The sequence below is a fragment of the Alexandromys fortis genome, unplaced genomic scaffold (genome assembly GCF_014885135.2).
Source record: "Alexandromys fortis isolate MF-2015 unplaced genomic scaffold, M_Fortis_MF-2015_v1.1 scaffold_18, whole genome shotgun sequence".
NCBI lineage: Eukaryota > Metazoa > Chordata > Mammalia > Rodentia > Cricetidae > Alexandromys > Alexandromys fortis.
The window spans coordinates 2054274-2066410 of NW_026067897.1; the positions used below are offsets into that span (position 1 = coordinate 2054274).

Sequence of the window (12137 nt, forward strand, 5' to 3'; positions counted from 1 at the left end):
GAAAACCAACTACTAATACCCCAAACATCTGTCCTGCATTCCTCTCCAGCTATCAGGCTTTATAGGGAATGTGTGTGCGCACACACTGCGGGAGAGGAGAGGAGGGCAGTCAGTCATGCCAAGTCTAGTTTTTGCTTCTCTGATCAGATGGTCAGCCACATTTACGACATCCGTGATGTCTGTGCTTGTCTTGTTATCTCTTCCACTGATGTGGAGACAAGTTTTTGGAAATTAAACATAGTGGAAAGCCTGGAGCATTGCAAGACACATCAGAGACACTGCTGTTGTTTACCTGACTAGTTAACTATGGTTCAAGAACGGTTCATCAAGAGCATTAATGATCTCTTGTTTGTTTGTTTGTTTTCACTTAGACCTAAAATACGATGATACGGAAAAGTGGCTTTCACTGAGTTTTAGAAAACTACAGTCTAACAGCATCAGTTTGTAGAAGGATGAACACAATTAACAAGCGATGTAATTATTTTAGGATACTAGTTAATGTTTTACACGTTCTATTTTATGTGCACATTTTCAAATACATAACATACCTGGTGAGTGAGTGTAATCAACCCGAGTCTTTGCTGAACTTGCTGCAAGTTTTCTGCACAAAAGACCGGTGCTGTAAAGACACAAGTGGCAGAAACACTTTCAGGGAATCCTGATTTTAACAGCTATGCTAAGTGAATCTCTAGGGCACAGATCCATGTCCAGATCTAGAGCTGAGAATGGGGTGGAAGAGGAAATATAAAGAGGGGAGAAAATAGAAATAGTAAGATACAGCACTGTAGGATGTGATATGAATGGGGCTATAGCTGCAGGAAGATACAGCACTGAACTATAGCTGCAGGAAGATAGATACAGCACTATAGTATATGATATGATATGATATGCATGGGGCTACAACTGCTTTCAGACTTCATATTGGGGGAAAACCTGCAAGATGTGCTCATCAGGAAAGGCATAAACGAACTGAAGGCTCTGGGTAAAGAGTTGAAAGGGAGAACTTAATTTTGAGTGCAAGCAAAGACACAGAAGAAAAGTGCATACTAGAAAATTTGGCACTGAAATTGTTGCTGGGTGTGTAGAAAGAAAGCAAATGACTTTTAGCACGCACGGCAGCTGAGAGCTGGAAGAGGATTGCATGGGGAGAGAGGCATTTGGCTCTCACAGCCACAACTCATCTACTCTTTAGGAAAACAAATGGAAAGGTTTGGAATACAGAAGACACATAAGCTCCTCCCGCTACCAGGAGAAACGGTGTGCACATGTGTGCAGCCTTGGTCTCATAGACCTGTCATGGTGAGGAGGACACAGACTGTCAGGGCAACAGCTTTTTGAACCTATGAAACCATAAGCTGCCACCCCAAGTAAATGTTTTCCTTTATAAGAGTTGCCATGGTCATGATGTGTCTTCATGGCAACAGAAACTCTAGCTAAGGCAGCAGCTGAGGATGGCCTTGAACTCCTTGCCTCTCTTCACCTCCCCAGTGTGAAATGGTAAGCATTCATCATCACTCCTTGTTTACCCAGAGCTGGGGATTGGGCCCAAGGCTTCATGCAAGCTAAATGGGCATTGGGCATTCTATTGAGCTACATACTCCGCCCCTTTGATATATCCATTGATATAAGACTTTCTCATAAGAAACAACCTGGTGCTGTGTATAGCAAGCTAGATTTATAAGTAATTGAAAGGAAGTTCTATCTCGAGAACAACTGTCCTGACATTACCATGTAATAGAATCTCACAGCAAACTCACAGGTCCTCTGGCTCTTACAATCTTTCCACCCCTCACCCCTTTGGCAATGGTCCTTGAGACTTAGCGGCAAAAGAGTTTTGTAGTTGGATCCATCAGAATTGCACTCCACAACGCTGTATTTTGCTTGACTATGGTTTTCTGTAGTGGTCTCTGTTGCAAAGAGAAGTTTTCTTGAAGAGAGGGGAAGAGTGCACTTACCTGCGGGTATAAGGACACATGTCTATAGACTGTTGTTTGGGACTATGCTGGTTTAGCAAAGTACTGGTTGTCCAGCATCAGTTGGTCAGACCTGAAAACAAACATAAATACTGTGATGTTGATATCTACTGGGGAAGACTGCAGACATAGACTTAGTTTGAATTTAGGTTAAAGGAATTTATTCTTAGTGCTAGCAGGACAGCATCCTCAGAGCCAAAGAGCATGGCATGCCACATGGAGCTAAGGGAAGATTTATAAGGGTGGATATCAAAGGTGTACTTTATATTACAATGACCTACGGAATCCATAGCTGGGCAAGAAAATATTTCGCTGTCTTTGGTTGTTTGTTTCCCTTGTATAGCAATAAAAAGACCATTTTATCACAGTCCCACAGCAATAAGCAGGCTTAAAAATACAGAGAGCAGAAGTACCATTATCTTATTCTTACCCCACCTGCAGGCCCGTAGGGTCCCACAGGCAACAGAACAAAAGTCAACGGCCCTGAAGGCATAAAGGGTACCATAGTAACTTTCTTTAGCCATCACAAGGGAGTTGTGTTCAAATGATTCCACAGTTCTGAGCACATGGGGAAATTTCAGTAACTGACTGGGATAGGACAGGCAACAACACAGAGCCATCTGGTATGGGCTAGCTGACATGTTCCCACACAAGTGACATTATAGGGACTGAGCAGATTATCTTTAGGGATATATATGTACATATACATACAAACATGAATATATTAACTATTAATGAAAAAGAGGCCATGACTTTGAAGGAGGGGTGTCAGCCAAAGGAAACTCCACTCTCCCAAACTCCGGTGCCCATTCCCCTCTTCATAAAAAACCATTTCCTTATCACAGATGACTATCTGTGGTGTGCATGAGAATACCAAAGCACATGCTGGGCCCCAGGCTTCCTCAGCCTCCCCTCCCCTAAACTTCTCCAGTTCATGCGCTTCTGTCCCCCAGCCCCATTGCCTTGTAACCCTACTATTTTAGCTATGTGAACGTCTGACCCCTCTCACCCCTCTTTCTTCATTTCTTTGGCTTCATTTTTCTTCATTTCCGCCTCTCTCTCTCCTCCCATGACCACGTCCAGTCTTTTGGCCATGCTAAGCTTACTACTTTCCTCTCTCTAACCTGTAAGTCCCACTGCCCATGGACATATGACTTCTGGGAACGCAGGAGGCTCTTGCTGCTGTAAGCTAACAAGTCACATGTTTTCAACAGGTTGGTTGTCCCAACTGCCCAGGCCATGTTAGATCGCATGTAGGCAGCAGGTATGTGTAGCAAAGAGGCTGCTTGTTGGTTCCCGGCTGCCCAGCTAGCTTAGCCCCGAAATAATTACAAAGAAACTATATTAATTAAATCACTGCTTGGACTATTAGCTCTAGCTTCTTATTGTCTAATCCCTTACATATTAATTTAGCCCATTTCTATCAATCTGTATATCGCCACGTGGCTGTAGCTTACTGGGTAAAGTTCCCAGCATCTGTCTATGGCAGTGGCTCCATGGCTTCTCTCTGACTCAGCCCTCTTTCTCCCTGCACACAGCCTAGCTTTCCCCACCTACTTCTGTTCTGCCCTTGCCATAGACTCAAAGCAGTTCTTTATTCATTAACCAATAAAAGCAACACACAGACAGAAGGGCCTCCCACACCAAGTATGCAGGCAGGAAGTATGTCAGGATTTATGCCTGTCCCCGATTAAGCAAATGCAGGAAGTACATCATAGCCCTGTGGGCTTTGACTTAATCAGCACCTAACTAACATTATTTGTGGCCATTCTCCAGGGATCCTGGGTATGGACCTGGCCAGTGTCCATTGTCCTGGTTAGTATTTAATAAAGTTTGCTTCAAATTTGGCTCAAAAATTGTGGTAGTGGTTTTATTCTCATCCACTGTAGAGGGATTAACTAACTATACTTTTAAAATACGATATTCAAGAATGTTGGGTAGGACTCTTCCTCCAGGTATCTAATTTGTCTACACTGAAGAGGAGGAGGTCAATAATAAATCTTATCGTTATTATTGTCATAAGTTTAATACAAGATACACATGGAACCTGTTGTTCTAAGCCATGTAGTATAGTAAACCTTTTGAATGTGTCTGTGGTGGTTTGAAGAAAAAGAGTAGCACTATTGAGGTGTGGCTTTGTTGGAGAAGTATGGTTTTGCTGAAGGATATGTGTCCCTGCAGAGGTGAGCTTTTAGGTCTCTGAGGTGTTCAAGCCACAGCCAGTGTTTCAGGCAGTTTGAATTGCCTGTGAATCAAGATGTAAGAACTCTTAAGACTCAAAGATAACCAGGCTATGATCCACAGCTCCGGAGAAGCTAAGTAACAAGGAGGCCCCTAATGCATGATTGCCCTGGAAATGGGAAATCGAAGAGATCTCCTGGGTAAACTGGAGGTGTGGGGAGTAGGGGGAAGGGGATGGCCATACAAAGAGGGAGAGCAATGACAGAAAGAGCCATAATGGGTTAGGGAGAAACCTGGTACCGGGAAAAAGTCAAATAAATTTACAAGAATGACCCCAGCTAAGACTCCTACCAATAGTGGGGAAGGTGCCTGAACTGGCCTTCTCCTGTAATTAGATTGGTGACTGCCCTAATTGTCATCATAGAGCCTTTATCCAGTAACGGAAGGAAGCAGATGCAGAGATCCACAGCTAAGCTTTGGGCTGAGCTCCAGGAGTCCAGTAGAAGAGAGGGAGGAGGGATTACATAAGCAAGGGCAGAGGAATCAAGATCATGACCCAAAAACTCACAAAGACAGATGACAAGAGCTAGTGGGGGCTCGTGGATTCTAGACAGACAGCTAGGGAGCCTGCATTTGGGTGATAGTCATGTAGATTGGTCTGTTTGTGGGGCCCCTAACAGTGGGACTAGAATCTGTCCCTGGTGCATGAGCAGGTGTTTGGAACCTATGCTGGGAGGTCTTGCTCAGTCTTGATGCCTGGAGAGGAGCTTTATCCTGCCTCAACTTGATATTCCATGCTTTGTTGACTCCCACAGGAGTCCTTACCCTTTCTGAGGAGTGGATGTGGGATGGGGGAGAAAAGGAGGGGGGAGGGAATGGGAGAAGAGGAGGGAGGGGAAACTGTGGTTGGTATGTAAAATAAATTTTAAAAATTTTTTAAAAAAAGAACTCATAGTTCTGCCTCTATCACTATGTCTGCCTGTATACTACCTTGCTTCCCACCATGATGCTAATGGACTAAACCTCTGAATTTTAATCCAGTCACTACAAATAAATGTTTCCTTTTATAAGAGAGAACATGGCACGCCTTTAATCCCAGCACTTGAGAGGCAGAGACTGGCAGATCTCCATGAGTTTGAGGCCAGCCTAGTCTAAGAGGGAGTTCCAGGACTTGCTCCAAAGCTACAGAGAAACCCTGTCTCAAGAAGAAAGAAAGAAAGAAAGAAAGAAAGAAAGAAAGAAAGAAAGAAAGAAAGAAAGAAAGAGAAAGAGAAAGAGAAAGAGAAAATAGTCCAGTCATGGTGTCTCTTCCGAGCAGTAGAAACCCTAACTCAGACAGCATCTAACATCAGAAATGCTTGGGCCACTCCAGCTGAAGTGCCTGGACAAGGCAGCCTTCACTCTTGACCAGGAGAGCACTGAGACCAGATAGGCATCTGCTTTTCATTCTAACTCAGGTGATGGCTGTGTCTTTCCACCAAGGCTGACCTTACAATTTTATTCAGTTGGCTAATCTGAAGAGAACTGTAGCCAGGAGAGGAATGGGAAAGGGGTCACTCCTCAGGGGAGTAGAGGGTCACAGCTCCAGGCCATACAATCTCTAGAATAGAGCTGCAGGACTTTGTAAGCAAATTATTTTACTGGGGAATGGGGATTAAACCATTTTCATTCAAGTCTCACAGTGTGGGGAGACATATAAAGATTTAGTTCTTGCCCTAAACACAAGTTTTATAGTATTTGGTAGGAAAGACTCAGTTATTTCTTACACTGCCACTTCCTACAGTGCCACCATCGATAAATGCCCCGTTTTCCAGTTAAGAAACAGGAACTCAGAGCCGTCAGTTCCCAAGGTTCATTAGCTAAGAGTCAACCTGTAAAATCTGGTCTTTGTGATTCTATCGCCTAATAGCTCCTTCACATCGCTTGGCCTCCCTGCATCAGGCATCAATATTGTAATGATAAGGGAGACTATTCTATACATAAATTATATGTGTGCATATGTAAATGACATGATACATATGTAAATTACACATATACACACATATAAATCACACATATTATATGTGTAAACATGTATGTGTTATCCTCTGTACTTATCCCAACTGCACATTAGGTCTTACATGTTTGTGTCTCCACACCTAGCAACATCCTGATCCTGAGCCAGAATTCACTAAAAAAAAAGAAATATTCTTTAATTTGAGGCATATATAGGAATATTTCAATCAAAACATACTTTAAAATATTTTTAGTCTTTTTTGTCTCACTCAACAAGAATCCTGCTCAAAGAGAAAAATCTCTGCCAAACTACAGTTTTCGCAAAACACTAAGCCCCATTTGTTTTCTGAGAGCTGAGCTTAACGCAACTTTCTCACAGCAGGAAAGGGTCTGTGCCACGTTCACTCAGTCCCACCCCAGAATGGAATGCACACTTGCTGCCTGTTCAACTGATGATGCCAACAGTTCTTTGTTGCTGGCCTAAAACCAGAATCTAAAGTTTGCCCGGCCTCTCAGATCTGGCCGCCAGCATTGGCAGCACCGTTTCCAGATAATTGACCTTGGTTCTGCTGACTGAGAAAGTCAACCCCCAGAGTCAAACAGGACTCCTATTTAGATAGGATCAATGTTGTTCAAGCTCTGGGGAGTGGGGATGGGGAAAGGTGGTCACAATACTGAAACGAAGGAATTCGTGTGAATCCTGAAGCCAATGTCCAGAAACAGAAAACAAGATTCAAAAATTAAAACAATTTGTAAGATCATTTACTTTCTCTTGGTCTTTTCTAAAATACTTTCTCCTGGGAATGACCTAAGGTGGCACAGCTGTATCTGATGGGAATAGCATAAATCATAAAGCTAACACAGCTGCCTGACAAAGATTTGGCAGAGCTGAGCCACATGACGACGGGCATGACGACGACGGCCATGACGACGGCCATGACAACGGCCATGACGACGACGGCCATGACGACGGCCATGACGACGGCCACGCCACCTTTGCTCTTCATCTCCCTGTTGAATACACGAGAGACTTTTAATACTTGTGCAATTTTGGAATATTGGAGTGATGGAAAATTTCTTATGAATCATTTATGCCTTCTCCCAGGAATGTTATTCCTAAGCTTTCCCGAACATACTATCCCCCTTCCCCTTTAGGGAGATAGCCTTATCTATTTGAAGGTTTTCCTTACGTCTTAGAGGTTGTGACACATGTAAAGAAGCCAGAGGTCTCTTTATGAGGCTATGAGACATTTTTGAAACATCTGTCCCTGTACTTACTCAGACACAAGATCATCAAAACAAAGTAAACTTAAAAGGTCAACAAGATTCAGTGGGCTAGAGGAGCTAGCCACAATTCAGACTGCAAGCCTCTTCCCTCTATACACTGAGGTGATTACATGGCATAGGCAGCAACAAGTTAGATTAGCTGAAGTCACCTCAGTCCTGCACAGAGACTTATACTGATGGGCAAAGAATGATACAGAAAGATGATAAACGTATTCTATAAATATATAAAATATAAACATTGTGTTACACCAGAATTTGAATAATAACTGCTTTGGCCTGAGGATATTTCTTGGGTACTCTGAACATTAAAGAGTTAATAATACACAGCTTTGTACATGGCAGCATGCCTGGAATGTCTTGTAGATTGTTTGGATCAAATGTCCTTGTAGCCAAAGAAGCAACCAGCCTAAGAACAACTTGTCATTTGCCTTTAGATTCTTAAAAATTGGGTTATGGTGCTAATGAGTAAAAAATGATAACTTTGTTTGAAATCAATGATGTCAAAACTTGAGGGAAAATGATTGGAAATGATAACTCTGTTCTGTCATAGTTTATGAATGATGACTAAAAGATGAAGAAAAGGAAATGAAACATGTCGAAAACTAAAACTGATACTGTCTATGTTTTGGAACAACAGGAATGTATCTCTACTTACTAAATTCTGGGTCAATAAAGAAGCACTGTGGCTGCCAGTCAATCAGGCTGCAAGATTCTCCCAACCATCATGGGTGGCTCCCTTCCTCCCTAATTCTTTGCTTCTGCTGGGACCTGTCCACTGTCGAAGATAGCTTCTGGTACTAAGGTTAGGCTTTCGATGGATGTCTAATAGAGTACTGATGGTCCTTATAACAAACACATTTATCACCACTAGCTTATTCAAAACATTAGTCCATATGGGAGAAGTTTGTATTCCCATCAAAAGCCTGCTCGAGATGAGATGAAAAGCATTGAATTGGGAACTTTGTACAATAACAGGATCCATTGCAGAAACCCACGACAATACAGCTTTATTCCCATGAGCCAACCTTGAAAGCTGCCACGAATTTGATGCAGTTCAATTAAAATGTAAATTATTGAGGAGTTATGCCCTCTTCTCAGGCATGACAGTCAGGCAACAGTGTCCTGTGAATTACAGAACTGCTCTAGCAAAGACAGTGCACTGCTCACCCACTCCCTAATGTTTCTGAGTTTGCCTTGCCTACAACTCTGCACAGCACACACAAGTGTGCTTCCTTTGAAAAACCAGTTTAGGAACCTTTATCTTCCCCATAAGCCTTTCCGTCCCCTTTTCTAACAAAGCACCCTGCAAGGATCTATAAGTCTAAGGATTACCCCCAGAAGACTATGCTGCTGGAAAGACCGGGAATTTTAACAAGTTTGTGTTAGCTGTTGACAACCGAGAAAACCGAGTTTTGGAGAATTCGAGCAAGTTCCCCCACATCACCTAGCGGAGACAGAAAACAAACTCAGTCCTGTGACTCCACACTCTAGTGAGACGTGAGCTACATACTTAAGATAGCAGGAGTACGTGTGCCATGGATCTTATCATTTTCCCTATCAATGACTGTTAGATTTAAATCCTTAGAGCTAAAGAGTTCCAAACTAAGTGGATACTGCTTTTGTAAAATATAATTTGGTGATGTACACAAGAAAGGTAGCAGTGTTAACAGAGAAACTATTACAATGATGCAATTGAAAATTCCAGGGGGAAATTCAATGTACATTGCTTCTGGATAAGTCTGCACTCATGCATTCCCAGGACTAGATAAGAAGCATGTTAGTTACAACATGTCCTGCTAATTCTAGGCCGTTGAAGAAATGGAAAAAGTGCTTGGAACGACAGAGGCAGCTGAACTAATCTGCAGGGTGCTTTCAGGCTGTAATGTTGTATCATCGCAGTCCAAAAGCTATCCTGGAAAGGATAGACAGATTAAACACCGACCAATATTTTCTGTCCACAGTATTTTTAAATCATTAAAATGCCTATAGCATGTGATAATGGAAAACCCAAGTAATTAAAACATTTACACAACACAAAGTTGCTGTTTTTAATAAATAGCATAAAACATCAAAATACTAAGATATGCTCACAGGAAATCTTTATAAGTTAATATACTGAAAAATAAGCAGAAAAAAACAAATCCTCTATAATAATTATTCTAGGATCATTCTAAGAGGAGAATGTTGACTGAGAAGCTGCCCAGCTCAGATTGACCTGTGGGAATGTCTGTTGGGATGGTATTGATCATTGACAGGCTCAGGAAGGCCCTGACCAGTGTGGACAGCGCCATCCCTAGGTAGGTGATCTTAGGCTGTATAAGAACATCACCTAAGCATGAATCTGTGAGTGGGCAAACCGAAAAGTAGCCGTGTTCCTCCATGATTCTAGGCTTTTGGTTTCTTCCTTCAGTTCTGAATTGCTCTGTGATGAACTTTGACCTGGAATTGTAAGCCAAATAAACCACCTTTTCCCTAAATTGTGTTTGGGCTGCATGTTTTATCATAGCAGCATAAAGGAAATTAAAGTAAATGTATTTTTAAAATCTATTCCCCGAGGAAAGAATTTCTTGCACACAATGTCTTTTAACTACACTCGTTCTCCAGTCCTCCCTCCAATTCTTGTTAGGTTCCTACCTCGTCTCCCTTCTAACTTCATGTGTGTGTGTGATTTTGTGAGTGTATGTGTGTGTACTGTGTGTGTATACTGTGTGTCTATGTGTGTGTGTATGTGTGTGAATGTGTGTATGTGTATGTATACGTGTCTGCCTGTATGTGTGTGTATGTGCGTGGGTGTGTTAGCATGTGTGATTGTGTGTATGTGTCTGTGGTTGTGTGTGTTTGTATATGTGATTGAGTCAGTCAGTGCCTCCTGTGCATGAGTGTGGCCCATCCATTGGATCAGGGGCAATGTAGATTTATCTCTTCACTGTTGTTGCTTTTTTGCTGTAAAAATTTTTCATTTTGTTAAAAAAAATCTCATTTGTCTATTTTTTTGTTTTGTTTCCTGTGATTGACTATTCTAATGCTGTAACACATTCCTTTAATGTATTTTAGTAATTTTTATAATTTTATGTTTTACATTTAACTTGAGACTGTTGAGATACGTGTGTCTAATTTCACTCTTCTGTATGTGTGTCTGATTTTTCCAGACATTTTATATTTTTAATTTCCTTATTGCATCACTTTCCTTGTAGTTGGGGGTCTGCTCTCTGTCACTGGAATTTGCTATAAAGCAACTAGGGGCAACATTCAAGTCCTGAGCACCATGGCAAGAAAAGTTACAAGTGTAACTTTATCTTGAAAAGGACAGAGCTTTTAAATAGAACTCAGCTAACACATGGCAACCTCCCCCTCCTTGGGAATTATACTTGTTTTCTCCAAAATAGAAGCAAATGCTAAGAGCTTTCGCTTATTATTAGACACATTTATATCTGGAAACAACACTGCTTGGTGAAATAACCGAACTAACTCCACAGAGGATGTTGTAATCATTTTGCTTGCTCTCTCCATGACTTCATCTCCCATAATACCTCCCCAAGTCCTATAACCCTCATCTCTCACAGATAAATGGGGATATTTATCAATAAAGTCTTTTAGAAAAAGACATGTTCTATGGAATTTTCTGAAGTATAAACAGGTGTTCCTTACATCTTAACTTTTACGTTCTATGTATACAATCCTAAACACTCATTTAAGGCTAGAGAGACGGTTTCAGAGGATCAAAGTTCAGTTCCCACCACCTTTAACTCTAGCTCCGGGTTATGTGATGCTTCTGGCCTCTGTGGGAGCCTGAGTGTGCATGCGCACACAAACACACACACACACAGAGATAATTTTTAAAAGTCTCAATAGTCTAAACTAACATTTAACAGTTGACAATAGCCAGAGCCATATGGCACATCAAAAATAAAGATCCTGTTGGCCATGGTTGTGCACACCTGAATATCTCAACATCCAAGAGGCTGAGGCAGGGGATCTTAAATTGAATGCCAGATTGAACTATGTAACATGAAAACCCAATGTCAAAAGAAAGGGCATCAAAATGACTCAGCAGGTAAAGACATTTGTCCCCAGGCCTGGCGACTTGAGTTTGATCCCTGAGACCTATATGGTAGAAGAGGAAGCCAATTCGCCAGATTGTCCTCTTAGCTCTAAACATGAGCAGTGGCTCATCTATGCCCATATACACGCACACAAAATAAGTATACAAAGTGTATTTTAAAGCCACAGAAATAAGCCTATGAAGCTGGGAGGAGTTGGCACACGCCTTTAATCCCAGCATTTGGGAGGCAGAGGCAGGTGAATCTCTTGAGTTTGAGGGCAGCCTGGTCTGCAGAGCAAGTTCCAGGAGAGTCAGAGCTACACAGAGAAACACTCTCTCAAGAAACCAAAAGGCAAAACAAAACAATAAACAAAAAACGAAAGAGAAAGAAAGAAGTATATGAATACTGTGCTCATCAAAATATTTAAAAAATTTAGGTAATCTCATCATCAGAAAAATATGTTAAATCTTAAGAACAAAGAAAACCATAAATGAGAGCTGACGGTGTAGCCCAGCTGGTGGAGTCCTTGCACAGCAAGCACAGGTCTCGTTTGTGATGTCTGTTTGTCTTGAGGTGCAAGTCTAATGTCAGGCAGCACCACTGTTTGGGATTTAAGGGGGGGCACAGTTGGGTGGCTTGAATGTAATTGGCCCCCATA

The 12137-nt window shown here is 41.9% G+C and overlaps 1 long non-coding RNA gene across 6 annotated transcripts in view; it reads right to left on the reverse strand.

Moving 5' to 3' along the window:
• LOC126515625 (uncharacterized) overlaps window positions 1–12137 on the reverse strand; it is a 61714-nt gene that overhangs the window by 35455 nt on the left and 14122 nt on the right. For all 6 annotated transcript variants that reach the window (XR_007595897.1, XR_007595892.1, XR_007595890.1 and 3 more), the window contains 2 exons: window positions 1956–2046; window positions 549–619 (listed from right to left, as the gene is read on the reverse strand). This is a non-coding gene — a long non-coding RNA (uncharacterized lncRNA). The remainder of the gene's footprint in view (window positions 1–548; window positions 620–1955; window positions 2047–12137) is intronic.